Source organism: Carettochelys insculpta, chromosome 2, assembly GCF_033958435.1.
Source record: "Carettochelys insculpta isolate YL-2023 chromosome 2, ASM3395843v1, whole genome shotgun sequence".
NCBI lineage: Eukaryota > Metazoa > Chordata > Testudines > Carettochelyidae > Carettochelys > Carettochelys insculpta.
Genome location: NC_134138.1, coordinates 50,956,100 through 50,973,138, shown reverse-complemented (window position 1 = coordinate 50,973,138; position 17,039 = coordinate 50,956,100).

Below are 17,039 nucleotides of genomic sequence, written 5' to 3'. Positions count from 1 at the left end.
CGCTTGCCCTAGAAGCTCCAAGGCAAGGATCACAGGAGTGCCCAGGTGTGACTTTGAATCAGTACTGTTGAACAGCTGTGTTCTCAGATATCTCTAGCCTGGGGAGCCTTTTACACTGCTTCGCTGTCAGAACAGTCACTCTTGGCCTGCTCATGTAACCTCCAGCATGCGCATTCACTCCCTGTTAAAACATGAGCCTTCTGAGCAGCCACTCAGAAATGTGCATTTAGTGCTGTCCAACATGTTACTGAGTAACGCAAGCTCATATAAAACCCATCATTTCAAACTTCCAAACGGAGTTGCCCCCACACACATTTTAATTTAAACACACTGGTTACAGTAAAACGGTGGATAAGTTATTTGCTATAGAAGGATAGATTTTTAAGTGAAACAAAACAGAGCAGCAGAAATGTAGCACTTTAAAGACTAACACAATGATTTATTTGGTGATGAGCTTCTGTGGGACAGACCCATGTCATCAGATCAATTTCATCTCCAAGACAGATTGACATTTATAAGTACAAAGGACCAAAAAAAAATTGTAATAAAAATTAACAAATCAAATAGGATTGAAGGAAGGGGGCAAGGGGTGGGGGAATGTTAATTGTCCTGTCTGAGATCATTATGAGCATCAAAGGAAAGGAAGCAGGCCTTGATTACACATGAAACTCGGGACTGTTTATAAAAGAAGAGAGTACAACCTGAGCTAGCACCTAGCTTAACAAGCTAAGTGAACTTCAAAGGAACAGCTTTTGTCTCATCGTATGCTCTGCAATAAATTTCACAGATTGGATGGGACACCTCCTGCCTAGCTCAGTTCTCTGAGAGCCACTGCCATGAGCAGAGATAAAAGAGAGAGATGTGAGGTCAAGCATTTTCCTCCTCATTTTTAGGTAAATTTGTTGTGTTAGAAACATCCTGGCTAAGTCATAATGACAAATTGTGCCTGTGATGTTTGACTCATCCCTGTGATGAAAAAAAAGCTTCTCTTTTACACCTTCTCCTCTGCTGGAGGTTGGCCACTGAAGTTGGTGTTGACCTTTTAATACTCGTCATGTGTGCTAGTGGTTTGTGGCTGTAATTGTGGGTGTCATAGTTCAGTACAATCTTATAACCTTGTATATCATTTCACTACACATATTTTAACAGGATAATGATGTTCAGCAGATTATGTTAGCAAAAGGCACATTGCAAGACATATTTTGTACTAACTTGTAATCTTGTAAAAGTGGTGACCATAACAGTGGTGACTGTCGCAGACGGTATTGCATCAGCCACCTTTCCGCTGTGGAAGCTGAGTGGTTAAGACACCTGAAGGTTACAGTTTTGAGTTTCACTCAGTTGCACACTGAAAAACCCCCTCTCCAGTTCAGTCAGCTGCAAAGTGAGTGATTGGTTCATCCGGTGCAGCAAGCAAGGTGGTGAGACTTAATAGGCTTAAACCGCAGCAAGGGAGGTTTAGGTTGGACAATAGGAAAAAAACTTCCTATCAGGGTGGTTATACAACTAAATAAATTGTCTAGTGAGGTTGTGGAATCTCCTTCACTGGAGATATTTAACAGCAGGTTGAGGAGCAAATAAGCTGTGCTCCAAGTTCTAAATAAGTGTGGTGAGTGGAGCGTTGAACTGGGAAAAAGAAGGGCTGCTTCTCGGTGATGACCTGCACCACCAAGATTGATTCTGCTATTATGAAACTGGTGTAGTTATAGCCGTGGCTTACACCACACTAGTAACAGGAGGAATAGGATTATGCCCAAAAGAAAGAGAAGCCCCCCTGGGGTTTTTCTAACTCCCAGTGGTTATGTAAAACAGCCCACAAGTTGGTGGAATTCATTGGCTGTTATCTATCCCAATTTCTAAGAGCTATTATCTATCCCCAAGAAGTGTGAGTTTTGAGTTTCAGGGGATGAGACTACTTAAGGGTTAATAGGAGGGTATGACATACACACACAAACGACACTCTGCCCTGTAGAGCACAGAGGCTCAGTGGATCACGCTTCCCAGCTGAGGCAGCTTGCTTTCAGAACTTCCCGGTCATTGGGTCAAAGCCCTTTCGGGGGTTCTGGGGCATCTTTGCCTCAGCCTTACACATGACCCTTACAGACTCATGAAACTAAAAGATAAACACATCACCATACAGACAGACTTGCCACAGGACAGGATACAAACAGACAGAATACAAATAGAGTTAATGAGACCATTTACTGAGGGCATATACTTACATAGTTAAGCAGATACAGGAATAAGACGCACCGTTGCATCAAGTTACTTCAGCTAGCTATACTACTAATATAGATTTTCACGGTACCATTAGGCATTCACACCCTACTCTAACTCGTGAGCAGGCGGGAGGAGCGGCGAAAGGTGATCAGGCCTAGTCGCAGACAGCGTCTGGTCTCTCCAGGATTTGGGCATTCCTCCTCCTCCTTACGTTGTAGCCCCCCTTTATAATCCTGCTCTTTGCTGGCTCCACCGGAGGCCTGACACATCACAGCCTGGTTGCTTCGGCTTCTCTTCGCTTGCAGCCCCCCTTCCCATTTTACACAACTATTATATATCTCATACTTATTTTGTCCTTGTTAAAGTACACAGCTGGCTCCTCTGGGCTGTTGGGTCAGAGGCCATGGTCCTTCCTGTTTTTCAATTTAGGCCGAGAGGATGTGGATGCTGCTGAAGTTACATACTGTTGTTAACGCAGAATGTATGCAGTCCAGTAAATCCCAGTGCTAACTGGTTTAGACTTGCCCAATTTACTCGGTTCCTCGGTTCTTGTCCTGGGGTTAATGTGTTAGCCATTTTGTGCTGAGGCATATTTCTTTATAGTATTTTAAAGGGGTCTCTGTACCCTGTCTCCATCCCATATACCTCACCATGTTGTTCAAGTGCCTATGCAATTCACCCTAACATGCTTGAACGTGGCCGGTCACTTAGGGGTCACCAGGTTATTTTGCACACAGGTTAGACAGACATCTATCAGGGATGGTCTACACGGTGCTTGGTCCTGCCATGAGGACAAGGGACTGTACTTGATGACCTCTCAAGGTCTCTTCCAGTTCTAATGTTCTATGATACCAGCCACATCACTTCCTTGCATGCCATTGGCTGTGACAGTGATGTACCTCATCTGCCTTAGCCCAATGAACTCAGGGGATCTTGACCTTTAGTTGCTCCAGGTCATGCACTGAGCACAATTTATTCAGGCCCAAGAATAAAGTAAACAAGCGTATTACCTGATTTACATTGGCATGTGAATCAAGTCCTGTGACTAACATATGTCGACTCCTCTGTTTAGTGACGAGTAAACAGGAGATGGACCAGAAGTGGAATACTTTAACCAAACAACTCAAACTTCTTGACTCAAGCACTCTTCCTTAAGCTGACATTTACAAAACATACGGCACCCTCTGGGAAGCTTTGCGTCAGTTACTCGTGTTTTTGTGTATGCTTAGCACCAGATAGTGGCTGGCCCCTCTATGCATGAGTACGGGGAAGAGAAGGTGGCCATTGGGAGTTGATATAAATGTAGCCCTCATGGTGCCCTGAAATCAAAGGCCCAGGAACACACTGATACAGGGTGTTGATCTGAGCCCGTATTTCACTATTAGGGATTTTGTGTTTCATAGATTGCTTGGGTAACTGCTTCAGGTTGGCATTTGAGTCTATGATCTTTGTGGCAATTGAAATCCGGGGATTGCTATTTGATGTGACTAGCTGTTAACAGCAAGTTGTTAAGCACCAGTTAATAAGCAATAGATCCTTGGCAACCTGGCAGGCCACAAGAGGGCAGAGCTGTAACAGCAGTGCACAACCTGACACACCTCACTAAGGTGAAGCAATTAAAATGCCAGTTTTCACTGAGAGATGACGTTTAGTAGCTTGGGGCTTCTCTTTTCACAGTTCCCTTACAGTGTATTTGAATTCAAAAGCTATTTAAAACACACTGTTAATATAGATTTACAAGATTTGTGCTTCTATGAACATACAACTGCATCATTACAGTCCCCAGTGGCAGATGGCCCTCCCATTTAAGACACTGGTTCTCTCTCTGTGACAAACACTGCAGCAGAGAAGCCACAGCTGAAGCCCCATTACTGTGAGAGAAAAGGAGTGGCCAGCAGGATGTTCTCCCTTCGGGTCTGGGATTCCTGGACCTTTGCAAGTCACAGTCTGAGTTTGTTAAACTTAAAGGCTACGTCTACACGTGAAGCCAACATCGAAATAGGCTATTTCGATGAGTAACGTCTACACGTCCTCCAGGGCTGGCAATGTCGATGTTCAACTTCAACGTTTCACGGCACCACATCGAAATAGGCGCTGCAAGGGAACGTCTACACGCCAAAGTAGCACACATCGAAATAAGGGTGCCAGGCACAGCTGCAGACAGGGTCACAGGGCGGACTCAACAGCAAGCCGCTCCCTTAAAGGGCCCCTCCCAGACACAGTTGCACTAAACAACACAAGATACACAGAGCCTACAACTGGTTGCAGACCCTGTGCCTGCAGCATGCATCCCCAGCTGCCGGAGCAGCAGCCAGAAGCCCTGGGCTAAGGGCTGCTGCCCACGGTGACCATAGAGCCCCACAGGGGCTGGAGAGAGAGCATCTCTCAACCCCCCAGCTGATGGCCGCCATGGAGGACCCGGCAATTTCGAGGTTGTGGGGCACGGATCGTCCACACGGTCCCTACTTCGACGTTGAACGTCGAAGTAGGGCGCTATTCCGATCCCCTCATGAGGTTAGCGACTTCGACGTCTCGCCGCCTAACGTCGAAGTTAACTTCGAAATAGCGCCCGACGTGTGTAGCCACGACGGGTGCTATTTCGAAGTTAGTGCCGCTACTTCGAAGTAGCGTGCACGTGTAGACACAGCTAAAAGCATGCAGCAAAGCCCACTGCTCCCTGACCTAGGAGTGATAGATGTTGGGAAGGGTTAGGTAGAAAGACTGTGCATGGAGATTGGATTTGTGTTATTGCTGGATCATTGGATTTGATCCGCTGTAATTTCTGTAGGGCAGAGACCATTTGTGTGTGTGTAGTGGTACAGCACTTGGCAGAATGGAATTCTGAGCTAGGCCTGGAATACTCAGGCACTATTGCAACACAAATGACAATAGCTCTGTTTATAAGGTTATTTTAATAATGCTATTAAGAGTCCACTGCCAGCAGGGGGAGGTCTTTTAATGCAGAAATACTAAGTACTAGCAATCCAAGTAAATAAACCCAACTATAAAGAATATTTCTACGAAACATATTTACATTTAACTAGAGGAGGTGGAAACAAGAATTACATACAACAGTAAGTGTGTTAGGCATCACTAAGAAAATCAGACTTTATTTCCTGTTAGACTTCCTGATTATTATGTAAATGGAAAATAGACCTTTCCAAATTATCTGGATTTACAAACCAATGCATCACTCTGTAACATTTAAAGTGAAGTGACTCATGAAATTCTGAATTTTTAAAGAGCAAATAAGACATTTTAATTAGCAAATTGTTCCTCATCTACAATCATTTGTTTTAACTGCATAATGCTTGTGCCTGTAATTGTCATGTTTATAATGTCAAACAGATGTGATGTGTCTATTAGTATTTAGATGGATTAACCTAGTATGTAAGAAAATGAGTGACTCAACAATCATTACTGAGATTTTCAAAGAAATCTAGGGGGTTTAGATACATAATTCTATTCTTCACATAATTCATTCCCCAAGCTTTGTTAATTATCACCCAGCGTGGCTTTAGGTCTAATTTAAGGCCCAATTCTGTAAGCTCTCCATGCTAAGAATGGATGTTTCAGGGGTAAAACATTTTGTAGGGTTGAGCGTTGAGGTTAAAACATCGTCCAGGCAAGAAATGCACGTTTGTAGCACCGTAGATTAGATAAATATTTTGGTGAGTTATCAGCTAAACAAACAGCATGAGTCTAATTCTTAACTAACACCAGTATACAAGTGGATGGCAGAGAGTAACCTGGCCAGACCCTCAGCTGGGGTAATATTACTGAAGTCAATAGAACTATGCGTTACACTATCAGAGAATAGGATTACTTCACTGCTACATCAATATAATCCAGAGCAGGCTGAAGTCCAATAACTTATCCCAGCAGCATACTTTCATGGCAGATGAAGTTCTTCATTGAATTTTACAGTTACTCAGGGGTAAATATAAAACACAATCCAGAAGGCTTACTCATACAACTTCTATCAACTTTAACAAGTGTTTTTCTGCCAAATCTCTGCCTGCTGAAAACGTACCCGTAGCAGAGCTGTCTATTTAAAGACAATGCTTGTTGATTTTTATTGCCTCCCTTGGTGATTAGGTATGTGTGTGTCTTGGATTTTGGTAGAACAACCAAACAGAAATGCTGTAGCTCACAAAACTGTGTATATATAAACAGTAAATGTCCCTCCTCTGAGGTTATATGGATGTCTACATGATATTTTCCTGTCAATAGATAACAGTGTAATCTCTTAACAGGAGCGAACATGAGGTATGTTCATTATCAATTAATGCACTATCATGGCAGACAGTTGACATTTAACGATATAATTTTTTGGGATGCAAATACCCTCTCAAAAACACTTCTAATGTCATTCATGTGAGGTTTGATGGTTGTACCTAGAATGGAAGTATATCACTATTCCCTCGTTTGGAAGAGAAAAATTTATAGAACTGCATATGGAGCCATCACATCACACAGCTGATGCTGCCATCAACACTTGGGTGCATGAGTTGCTATAACCAAATTATCCACACAAAAATCAACTCAAATACATTAAAAATGGAAAAGATTTAGTAGGTCACTGGGTGCCTCTCTTCTTCCCTGAGGCAGGATTCAGTGGGAGCTACTGAATACTAGCACATTTGAAAATCAGACTTTCCGGTTCCCTCTATCTGCCAAAGAAAAAAACCTACTTCTTTGGCTTCTGGAATATATTGTCTGTGAAAATGAGAAGTGTTTTGAAAAATATAGCCAAACTCAATGTTTATTGAGTTTCGAGATTAATGCCCCAAGATATTCCCATTAGTCATTAGCAACGGACAGAAAGAAAGGCTGGAGCTGCAGAAAGATTCATAAAATAATCTACTAAGCAATCGGGCTGTCATTCCCCAGAGTAAAACTACCCTAAGGCCAATGTGTCCAAGCTTCCCATTAGGAACTGACAATGAGTCCAAGATTTCACCTTTGCATATCACCTTCACTTAATTAAACAAGCAGATAGCTCTGCTTTCTTCCCACCATTAAAGAAGGATTGGATAAAGCTTTGTGACTCTCAGCAACCAATTTGCATACTGTAGGAACTGCCTCTGTTACTTCCAGCTCGTAACAGATTTCTGAGGTATCAGCAAGATAATATCCCAGATCAGTGTAACAATTATATATAAACTTGCCGGCCAACCAGCATCGCACCCATACAAATACATAGAATATAGCTATGGAAGAATTGCTTTACTACAGGTAAGTGCCACCAATGGTTCTTCAATCAGTGCTAATTAAGCTTCTCAGGAAATGCTCATTTTTTTCTCCTCTGTAAACTTAAGGATGTGGTTAGTGCTCTTTACCGCCCAAATGTAAACCAGTGCGCAGACTCCGACTTGCCAGCTCTTGCGCCATTTGTTGTTTGGCTTAAAGTCCCAACTCCTGGTGACAAGGGGTCGTGGGATAGTCTTGGCTTGCACATTTTACCAAAGCAGGTTTCGAGTTCTTTTTGGTTGTAAGGAAACCTTAAAAACATGATCTGAGGGGGACCAGAAAGGGTCAAAAATAAAAATGCAAGTTACACCAAATGTATCGTTAATTTTTAAGCCTCAAAACTCTGGGGTGAGTTGAGGGGGCTAAGTCATGATTGTTGAGCACTTAAGGTTAGTAATTCAGGACTCACCAGTTGAAGAAGCAAAAATAGAGTCCCAAATACGGATCTCTTCCTCTCCCTTTTTTCCAAGGCTTTCATTGGTTCCAAAATACACTCAGACCAGAACAAATCAGTTCAGACTCCAGGGTCATAACCAGCCAAGGCCTTCCCAGCTTCAGCCAACAAGATGAGAATAACAGAGGGCACAGCACACCCTTCCCCATGACAGCTTCCTTTGCAACAGCTTTCCTTTCCCTAGCCCTGCCCAGACCAGCCAGGTGAAAGGCAGGATCCCAGGAAATCTTTTACATGCTTGAGCTTCTTTCCACCTTGTCATCTCAATTCCCACTAAACAGATTTGCCTTCGCACTTCTGCAGCCAAAACTAGAATATGAAATTCTAGGCATGAAAGCCCATTACAGGCGGAGTACCTCTAGCTGGTCTGACAGCAGCAGAGTCGAGCATATCAAAAGACAAGTGGAGGGCAAAATATAAAAAGGCTGTATTTCCTAACCACAAACAAATGGAGACAACAACTTCAGATGGCTTACAAGCCTCTCTGGCACGTTCAGACCATTGCATGCATTGTATCAGCCACACTTCCCCACAGCTGTACATAATGAAGGTTTACATTCTCTTGGTGGGTTGCCGTGACAGTGGCAAACAATTAGGACTTTGTTCCTGTGATTGCATCTCATTTTGTCAATACGCTGTTTCCAATCTGCATGTAATGCTGCTGAGGCAACTGTCATGGTGTTCAGTGGAGCGACCTAAATCTGCAGGGGGGAAAGCACAGATAGTAGGCTTTCTTTCTGAACTCTGCCTCTAATGCTTTTCTGTGAAAATATAAACAGTGAGATAGTCTGCACCAGTCAGATCAGAGATGGTAGCCTCCCACACAGTGATGATTGTTTTGATTAGATGTTAATTCTGCAGATCCTGGGTTCATAAGAACCTCTGTTAATCTCTGAGGCCCCAATCCTCAAGGTCTTCCAATGGATTTAGGCCTGAGTGCCTCAGAGTTGCTCCTGCGTTTAGCTTCACACCATTCTCATTTTATTCCCACTTTACAGATAGGAATCTAACGCACAGGCAGATTAAGTGACTTAAATAGAGCCACACAGGAAGTCTGTGGCACAGCAAAAAATCGCATCAGGATCTTCTGAATCTCAGCCTAGCATCTCAACCACCTGACCATCCTTCTTCTGCTTGGGTTTGCAATACTTACAACATGCCTATAGTATAGTTTTCCCTAAACTGTTGATACATATTCTCAGTTCCAAGCCCCATCTACTTGTAAAATGTACCTGGGAATATTCTGAAAAGAGCGCCTGGAGAGACAGCGCTATTCAGAGACTGCAAAGTCCACTTTATTAGAGCTCATCCTGGGCCACAGTTTGCATCGGGATTTGAATTTCCTTTAGGTTCTGCTCCATTTGGATCCAGGATTTCAGTACAGACCAAAGTTCCCTCTAATGTTTTCCAACTGTGGGTGGATTTTTTCCACCCATGCGCAGAATAAATGTACGTGCACTGAAGCTTGCGCAACTGTGCACCACAAGTAAAAACAAAAATCCTAGCTGTTGGAACTCTGCTAATCAGCTGGGTGGCACTTGAATCTCTTGTGAGCGACTGCACAAGTGTCCAACTTACAGGGAATGCTGGTACGGACCCATCTCTATCAATCAACTTCACTGAAATCTGTTTTAAAAAGAGATGGCTTTAAAGGTGTTAATAAAATGCAACACTCCTGTAATGGTGAAAAATAAAATTTGCCCAATGCTTTTCTGCATTTGAGTGGGGAATCTATATTAGACTGTAACACAAGCAAAGCCCTTCAAACCCCTTGCAACCCAGTGGAGGATTTGTTGCCTGTAAATGGTTGGGTAATGCAAAGAGTAAAGCTGACAAGGTTTTCTAAGATAAGATGGCTCTATATCTGCTTCTTACTCAAGAACTCCATCTCTGAAGAACTGCCTCTGAAAGCCAGACAGAACATCTTGCAAACCCCAGTCTAAGAAGATTTAAGAGCCCTTGGCTTTCCAGTGAATAAGAAATGGAGAAGTTGCCGAATATCATATATCATAGGATACATAGTTAGGGTCGGCAGAGAAGATCTTTAGTTCTGAGCAGTATTGTTAGATAATGCTAATTTATCAAACTTTTCATGGGGAAGGGTCAGTTTTGGGGAAAGAGTCCATTGCTATGTCCCTCCTGCTTTGAGAAACATGGGGGAGGGGTGTTAAAATGGTCAGACCATCCTGTACCGACATGTTTCTCTTTTTCAGTTGAAGATGACAGAGTTTCCAAATGTGAGCTCACTTAATCTGTGTCTACACGTGCACGCTACTTCGAAGTAGCGGCACTAACTTCGACATAGCGCCCGTCGCAGCTACACGCGTCGGGCGCTATTTCGAAGTTAACTTTGACATTAGGCGGCGAGACGTCGAAGTCGCTAACCTCATGAGGGGATGGGAATAGCGCCCTACTTCGACGTTCAACATCGAAGTAGGGACGTGTAGACGATCCGCGTCCCGCAACGTCGAAATTGCTGGGTCCTCCATGGCGGCCATCAGCTGGGGGGTTGAGAGATGCTCTCTCTCCAGCCCCTGCGGGGCTCTATGGTCACCGTGGGCAGCAGCCCTTAGCCCAGGGCTTCTGGCTGCTTCTGCGGCAGCTGGGGATCCATGCTGCAGGCACAGGGTCTGCAACCAGTTGTCAGCTCTGTGTATCTTGTGTTGTTTAGTGCAACTGTGTCTGGGAGGGGCCCTTTAAGGGAGCGGCTGGCTGTTGAGTCCGCCCTGTGACCCTGTCTGCAGCTGTGCCTGGCACCCTTATTTCGATGTGTGCTACTTTGGCGTGTAGACGTACCCACGCAGCGCTTATTTCGATGTGGTGCTGTGCAACGTCGAAGTTGAACATCGACGTTGCCAGCCCTGGAGGACGTGTAGACGTTATTCATCGAAATAGCCTATTTCGATGTTGGCTTCACGTGTAGACGTAGCCTTAGACTTAAAAAATGGTTGAACTCAAAATGGAAGGTGGGATGAGAAAAATATGGTTTGTCCAGTTTACAAGAAATGAAATCACTGAACCAGGCTAAGCCAAGGTCTGTTTATAGGGGTGGGATCTCAACAAATATCTGGTCTGCTAAATGGAAAACAAGAAAAGTAGCTGATGCAACTCATAAGGAGGTGGCTTGCTCCAAAGGCCTGAGGGCAGCCATCCCTCAGCCAACCCCATTTGTTCAGGCGCCAAACTTGGGAGTGAGCTGCCACCTTCCCTATAAACATTAGCAAGAAGCAGTAACAGGTGAATACAGAGGGCTGGGCTGAGCTAGCAGTGGTAGCACACTACAGCAGCTCATCTGCTGAAGATGCCCTCTGCCGATGTGAACACGCTGTGGCATTGATGTAATGAGCCCGCCTTTGCGAGAGGCGGTAGCTATGTCAGCGGGAGATGCTCTGCCACTGAAATAGCGCTGTCCACGCTGGCGCTTTGGTTAGTGTGACAGTGGCCTGCCAATAGTGAAAAGGCCCCAGCTAGGAAGGCCTGGGAGCAGGAAGAGAAACCTGAGTTATGTTTGCAGTTCTGGGTGGGATTTAGAGCTGTACGTGGAGTTTATTTTGTATTAGTAAGACCAGTCGTGGGCAGTGGGTACAAGAGGGAAGGGAAGGCATTGTCTTTCCCAACTGCCAGTCTGGCACCAGCCACACTCTGTTGCCAGATCGCCCCCTGCTTCAGCACCACTCTTGGGATGCCCCAGGGAGTCAGCCGCACTGAGGCTGGAGAGGCTGAGGCACTCCATCATCATCATCATCATCATCATCATCATCATCAGTAACCGTAGGCTCAGCACCTGTTGGTGTCTGATGCCTCCCTCACTATTTCCTTCCATCTTTCCCTGTCCAGTGCAGAGGGGCTTAGTTTCTGTAGACTAGCTCCACACCAATCTACCATGGCATCGATCCATCCTCTGTGGGGTCTGCCTCTCCTGCTGAGGCACTGCCCTGCCTTAGTTCCAGGGCAGGAGGCTGGCAACGCCAGCCCTCACTGTGCTCCGGGGCTGGGGCTGCTCGCCACCTGCCTTATCCATGCACCGGGGCTGGGGAGGCTCACCTCAGCGGCTGGAGGCTTTCCTCTGTTTGGGGATCTTGGTTCCTATGGGGGGCAGGGCCTCAGGAGGTTGGGGGAGCTTGCCTCCCCCAGCACTAGCTTCACCCACGACTCGTAAGACCTGTCCTCAGGGTGGGTATTTTAGACCAAAAGAGAAAAGGGCCCAGGTTATTTGAATCATCCAAGAAGAAACTGAAGACAGATTGCCTGTAGCAAGAGCTGAAGTCATGGGACAACTGACTATTCATAGCTGCATGTGAGTTATTTCATGGGCCAAGTTACACAGGTTGGATGAGAGAAGCTGCAAACAGAAGAAGCAAAAATTACATTTAATTACAGCACTGAAATAATGTTGATTTAAAAGTTCTCTACTTTGGATGAAAAATTTCAGAGTCATGAACTCATTACTGGACGCATGAAATTGACAGTCTCTTGTTATCATATGCCTGTTAGCTTCATGAAAGTACAGTTTATGCCAATTTCTGAGTGTTAAAACATGCCTCGCAGGTTTACAAAATTGTGTCTCTTATCAGACGCATGATTTCAATTATTGCATGCCGCTCAGATTCATTAATCTGGTAGCAGATGGCCAACCAGTTCATAAAACAAGAGAAGGCAGTTCTGATCTGAAATGTTATGCTTATTGCAAATATTACTGAATACGGCTATAGAACTATGCAAATGGCACTAACTGCACTGAGATCACACCAGCCGATGGGGAGGGGGGCAGCGTGCAAAGGGGACAGCTACTCTGGGCATCAGCAATTCAGAAGGACCCAGGGCTTTTAGCTGCTGCTATTACAGCAGCTCTGATGGCCATAGCCCAGGCCCTTCATATCATCCCCAGAGTGCTAGTCAGGCGTGCTCCAGGAAGTGCTGAAAGGCTGGTGCAGGAGGCTAGCCCTCCAGCCCCGCCATTTCCACCAGAGGCCCTGCTCCTTCCAGGAGTGAGGAGTTGGCCTCCCACACCTTGCCTGGGGACCAGACAATTTTGTCAGTGCCCCTGAGTAAGATGAACTGCTCTGTTTATTATAGGCACACACTTAGTGGAACTGACAACGGAACTTCCAAGTGCAACATTGATCACTTGGGAGTGTCAGTTCCACTGATCTTGTTACAAATGGTGATGATCTGCACAACACACATATGAAGAACACTTAGAGCAATGTTTCACAAGCTTCAGAAACCTGCATCCTTTTAGGAGTCTCAGTCCAATTGTGCTCACCCTGCGGTATGCTTTTAAAGACTGACCCACATCAGTTTGTACTTCTTTCATGGCTTCCTCCTTTAACTAGTCCCACAGACATACCCTGTTCTGGGAACATGCTTCACATTTGGAGAAACACTGATGCAGATCTACATAATAGTCATAAAATGATGAGTCAAAATAATGTGGAGATTTAAAATGTCATCTTTGGTACCTGAGTTAACACCCATTGATAAAAGTGGAGCGGTTCCTATGCCAGTTATTTTTTCAGGCCCTCTGAAAACTCCTGGTTATAGTAGGACGACTTTTGGAAAGTTTTTCCCCCACAGCCATGACAAAGTTGGGACTAGCTTATTAAAAACAATAAATAAAAGCTGAAACTCTGGAGAACAATTGAGAAGTCTGCTGGTGAGCGCTTGACTGTCCCTTTACGCAGTCCAAAGGGGCATACATGGCACTTTAGGAGCTACTGATGTAGAGAATTATTACGGAACTGGGAAACTAAAATGTACAACATTTGCAAGTTTGGATGATGGTGACTAAAGGGCTGGCCAATATTTTGACTTGATGGAAATTTCGAAATCTGTTATAGGATTTTTTTTTTCAAAACACATTCTCATGTCATCAGTTTCACTGGTTAAAATACAATGTTGGTCAATTGCAGTTTCCAACTGTCCAAGAAGTAGTTTGCTGATTAGTTTCTTAAATAAACCGAGTCAGTAAATCCTTAGTAAATAGGCCCTTTAGATATCTGATACCATCACAGTGGGGAAAAAAACCCAATATGAATAAGTTCATTATTTTGGTTCAGCTCTCGTTTTGCTAAGCCAGATGTAACAACCTGAGTACTTACATTTCCAGATATGCTGTAGATAAATGTATGCTTTTAACAATCAGAGGAATTTTAAGGTTTATTGATCCTCAACGGGTCAATATCCAACAGTTTGTTACTTTAATTGCCATTAAACAGTTCGGTTCAAACACAGAACTGGAATGGCTTTGATTAAAATAAAACAGCTTTATTTAATTCCTACAAGATAGTTTTTAACTGAGTGCATGTAGAAGGATTAAGGTTACAAGCAAAATATGCACATGGAGGATAGGTCCATCAATGACTATAAGCTAAGATGGTGAGAAGTAAATGGTGAAGATGGTTGGCAGGGTGCTATGGTGTGATCTGCTGTTGGGAGTCCTTTCACGTCATAAATACATATCACTCCAGGGCTACGTCTACACATGCCCCAAACTTCGAAATGGCCATGCAAATAGCCATTTCGAAGTTTACTAATGAAGCGCTGAAATGCATATTCAGCGCTTCATTAGCATGCAGGCGACCGCGGCACTTCGAAATTGACTGATGGGAATGAGCTGATGGGAATAAGGGGACTTCGAAGTAGGCGGGGTCCTTTCGAAAAGGAGCCCCGTCTGGACAAGACACGCGGCGGCGAGGCGCGTCAATTTCGAAGTGCCACAGCTGCCCGCATGCTAATGAAGCGCTGAATATGCATTTCAGCGCTTCATTAGTAAACTTCGAAATGGCCATTTGCGTGGCCATTTCGAAGTTTGGGACATGTGTAGACACGGCCCAGGTCATCACCAGCCTGTCTTTGGTTGTTTCCAAGGATGAGCTATTTGCTTCCATTTGCAAGCCACAAGCAGCTTTCCCATTTGCTTTCAGTGAAAGGATCTGAATTAGCAGCAGCAGCAGCAATTACTCATTTCTAACTTTTTTAGACGCTTAGCTTCCCCTTCTCCAGAGCATCCTTCTTGTCCGTTTATAGCCTCCCAGCTGCTGGGCTTGTTTCCTCCTCTCTAATTAGTCCCTCAGTTGTGGATCTACTCAGTTGATTGACCTTCCAGTTGGGTCTCCATTAAACAGTATTGCTTGGGAGTTGAGTGGCGAGATTCTGAGCCATTCCTGACTCAGCCCATGCAGTCACAAAGGATTTTATTACTGTCTCAGCAATGCTTTGCTTTTTTTCTAGACATCTTGTGCATGGCTAGCCCATTTCCCATTGTATTCACACATTTGCTACCCACTAACAGATTCCTGAATCTCACAAGAGACTGCTGATTTCATGGTTTTGTGCGAACATAGGAACATAAGAATGGCCATACTGGGTCAGACCAAAGGTCCACCTAATGCAGTTAACTGTCCTCCAGCAGTGGTCAATGCCAGGTGCACCAGATGGAATGAACAGACCAGACAATCATCAAGTGATCCCCCTCCTGTCATCCACATCCAGCCTCTGACAGGGGGCCACCACTCCTACCCACCCTGGCTAATTGCCACTGATGGACCTGTCCTCCATGAATTTATCTAGTTCTCTTCTGAAGCCTGTTAAAGTCCTGGTCTTCTCAACATCCTCTGGCCAGAAGTCCCGCAGGCCTACCATGTGCTGTGAGAAGAAAAACATCTTTTGTTTGTTTTAAATCTGCTACGTATCAATTTCTTTTGGCGACCCCTAGTTCTTATGTTATGGGAAAAGTAAATAACTTTTCCCAGCCTGGTCATGATTTTAGAGACCTGAATCATCTCCCCGCATTAGTCTCCTCTTTTCTAAGATGAAGAGTCCCAGTCTTTTTAATCTCTCTTCATATGACAATCATTCCTAACCCATAATCATTTTTGTTGTTCTTTTCTGAACCTTTTCCAATGCCAATGTCTTTTTTGATATGAGGTGACCACATCTGTATGCAGGAATGTTGATGGTTCCAGAAAGTCAATACACTTCAGCAGTTCCACGATACAAGCGATATTTTAATCAATGCCATTCAACCCTTCATTTTTTTTTTCTGCCAGCCTTAAGAAGTACTGTACAGGTTGAACCTCTCTTGTCTGGCACTCTTGGGACCTACCCAGTGCTGAATGAGAGAATTTGCCAGACCACAGGAGGTCAATTTTGTCTAGCATATTACCAACACTTCCATTGCTTACTGGGCTCTTAGAAGACATTTAGGGGTAAATTACAGCTAAATACCAGCACAGAACACTGAGAGCCAGGCCTGGTGGCTGTAAACAAACTTTATGGGACAACAAGAAACTTGGCCATGCCCGTGATAAGTGATCATCTGGCTAACTGAAATCACGCTGGATTATGGATGTTGCTGGATGAGAGAGAGCCAGAGAAGAGAGATTAGACCTGTATGAGGCAGGTGACACAAGTCAACCACTGGAAAGGAAAAATGGCATTCTCAAAGACGGGAAATGAAAAGTACCTACATGGCAGTGGAGAAAGTGGCTTAGGGAAAGAATAATTTTCTGAAATAATTGTGATGGCTTTTGTTAAGTACACCTCCATTGTTACATTTTTAATATAATAGTTACTCTTAAATCATTATATATTAATGAATCTGAATAACACCATAACGAAGCGCTAGCTCCTAATCTCACCATTAGAGTTCAAGCTTCTCTCTCTCTCAGCAATGATTCAGAGCACTACGTTGGCGTATAAGTTATGTGTGCATGCTGTTGGTGTGGCTGGCCCAGTTCTGACGGATGCCATCTGAGTGGCCAAGAAGACAAAGCTGCTAGGACTTGTGTTTTATGGGTTCATCAGGTAATTGGTTTGGAACATGGTTTCCCAACCGGGGGGAGTGCCCCTCGGGTGGGGCATGAAGAAATTCCAGGGAGTGGGGTGCAAAGTGACCCAGCCCCCTCCATCATCCCCCCCCCACCAGAAGAAAGAGCCGGTCTTTGCTTCCGGCTCTCAACCCCTGCCATTTTATGTGGGTGACCTGGCGCAGGTGGTGTAAAAAGCAGGCAACTGGCGAAGACCCACATGGATATATCTGCCTCCTGCAAAGGGGAGTGAGTGTGGGTTGGGGAGGGGAGGGAAGAAGGATGGGGTTAGACGGAGGCTG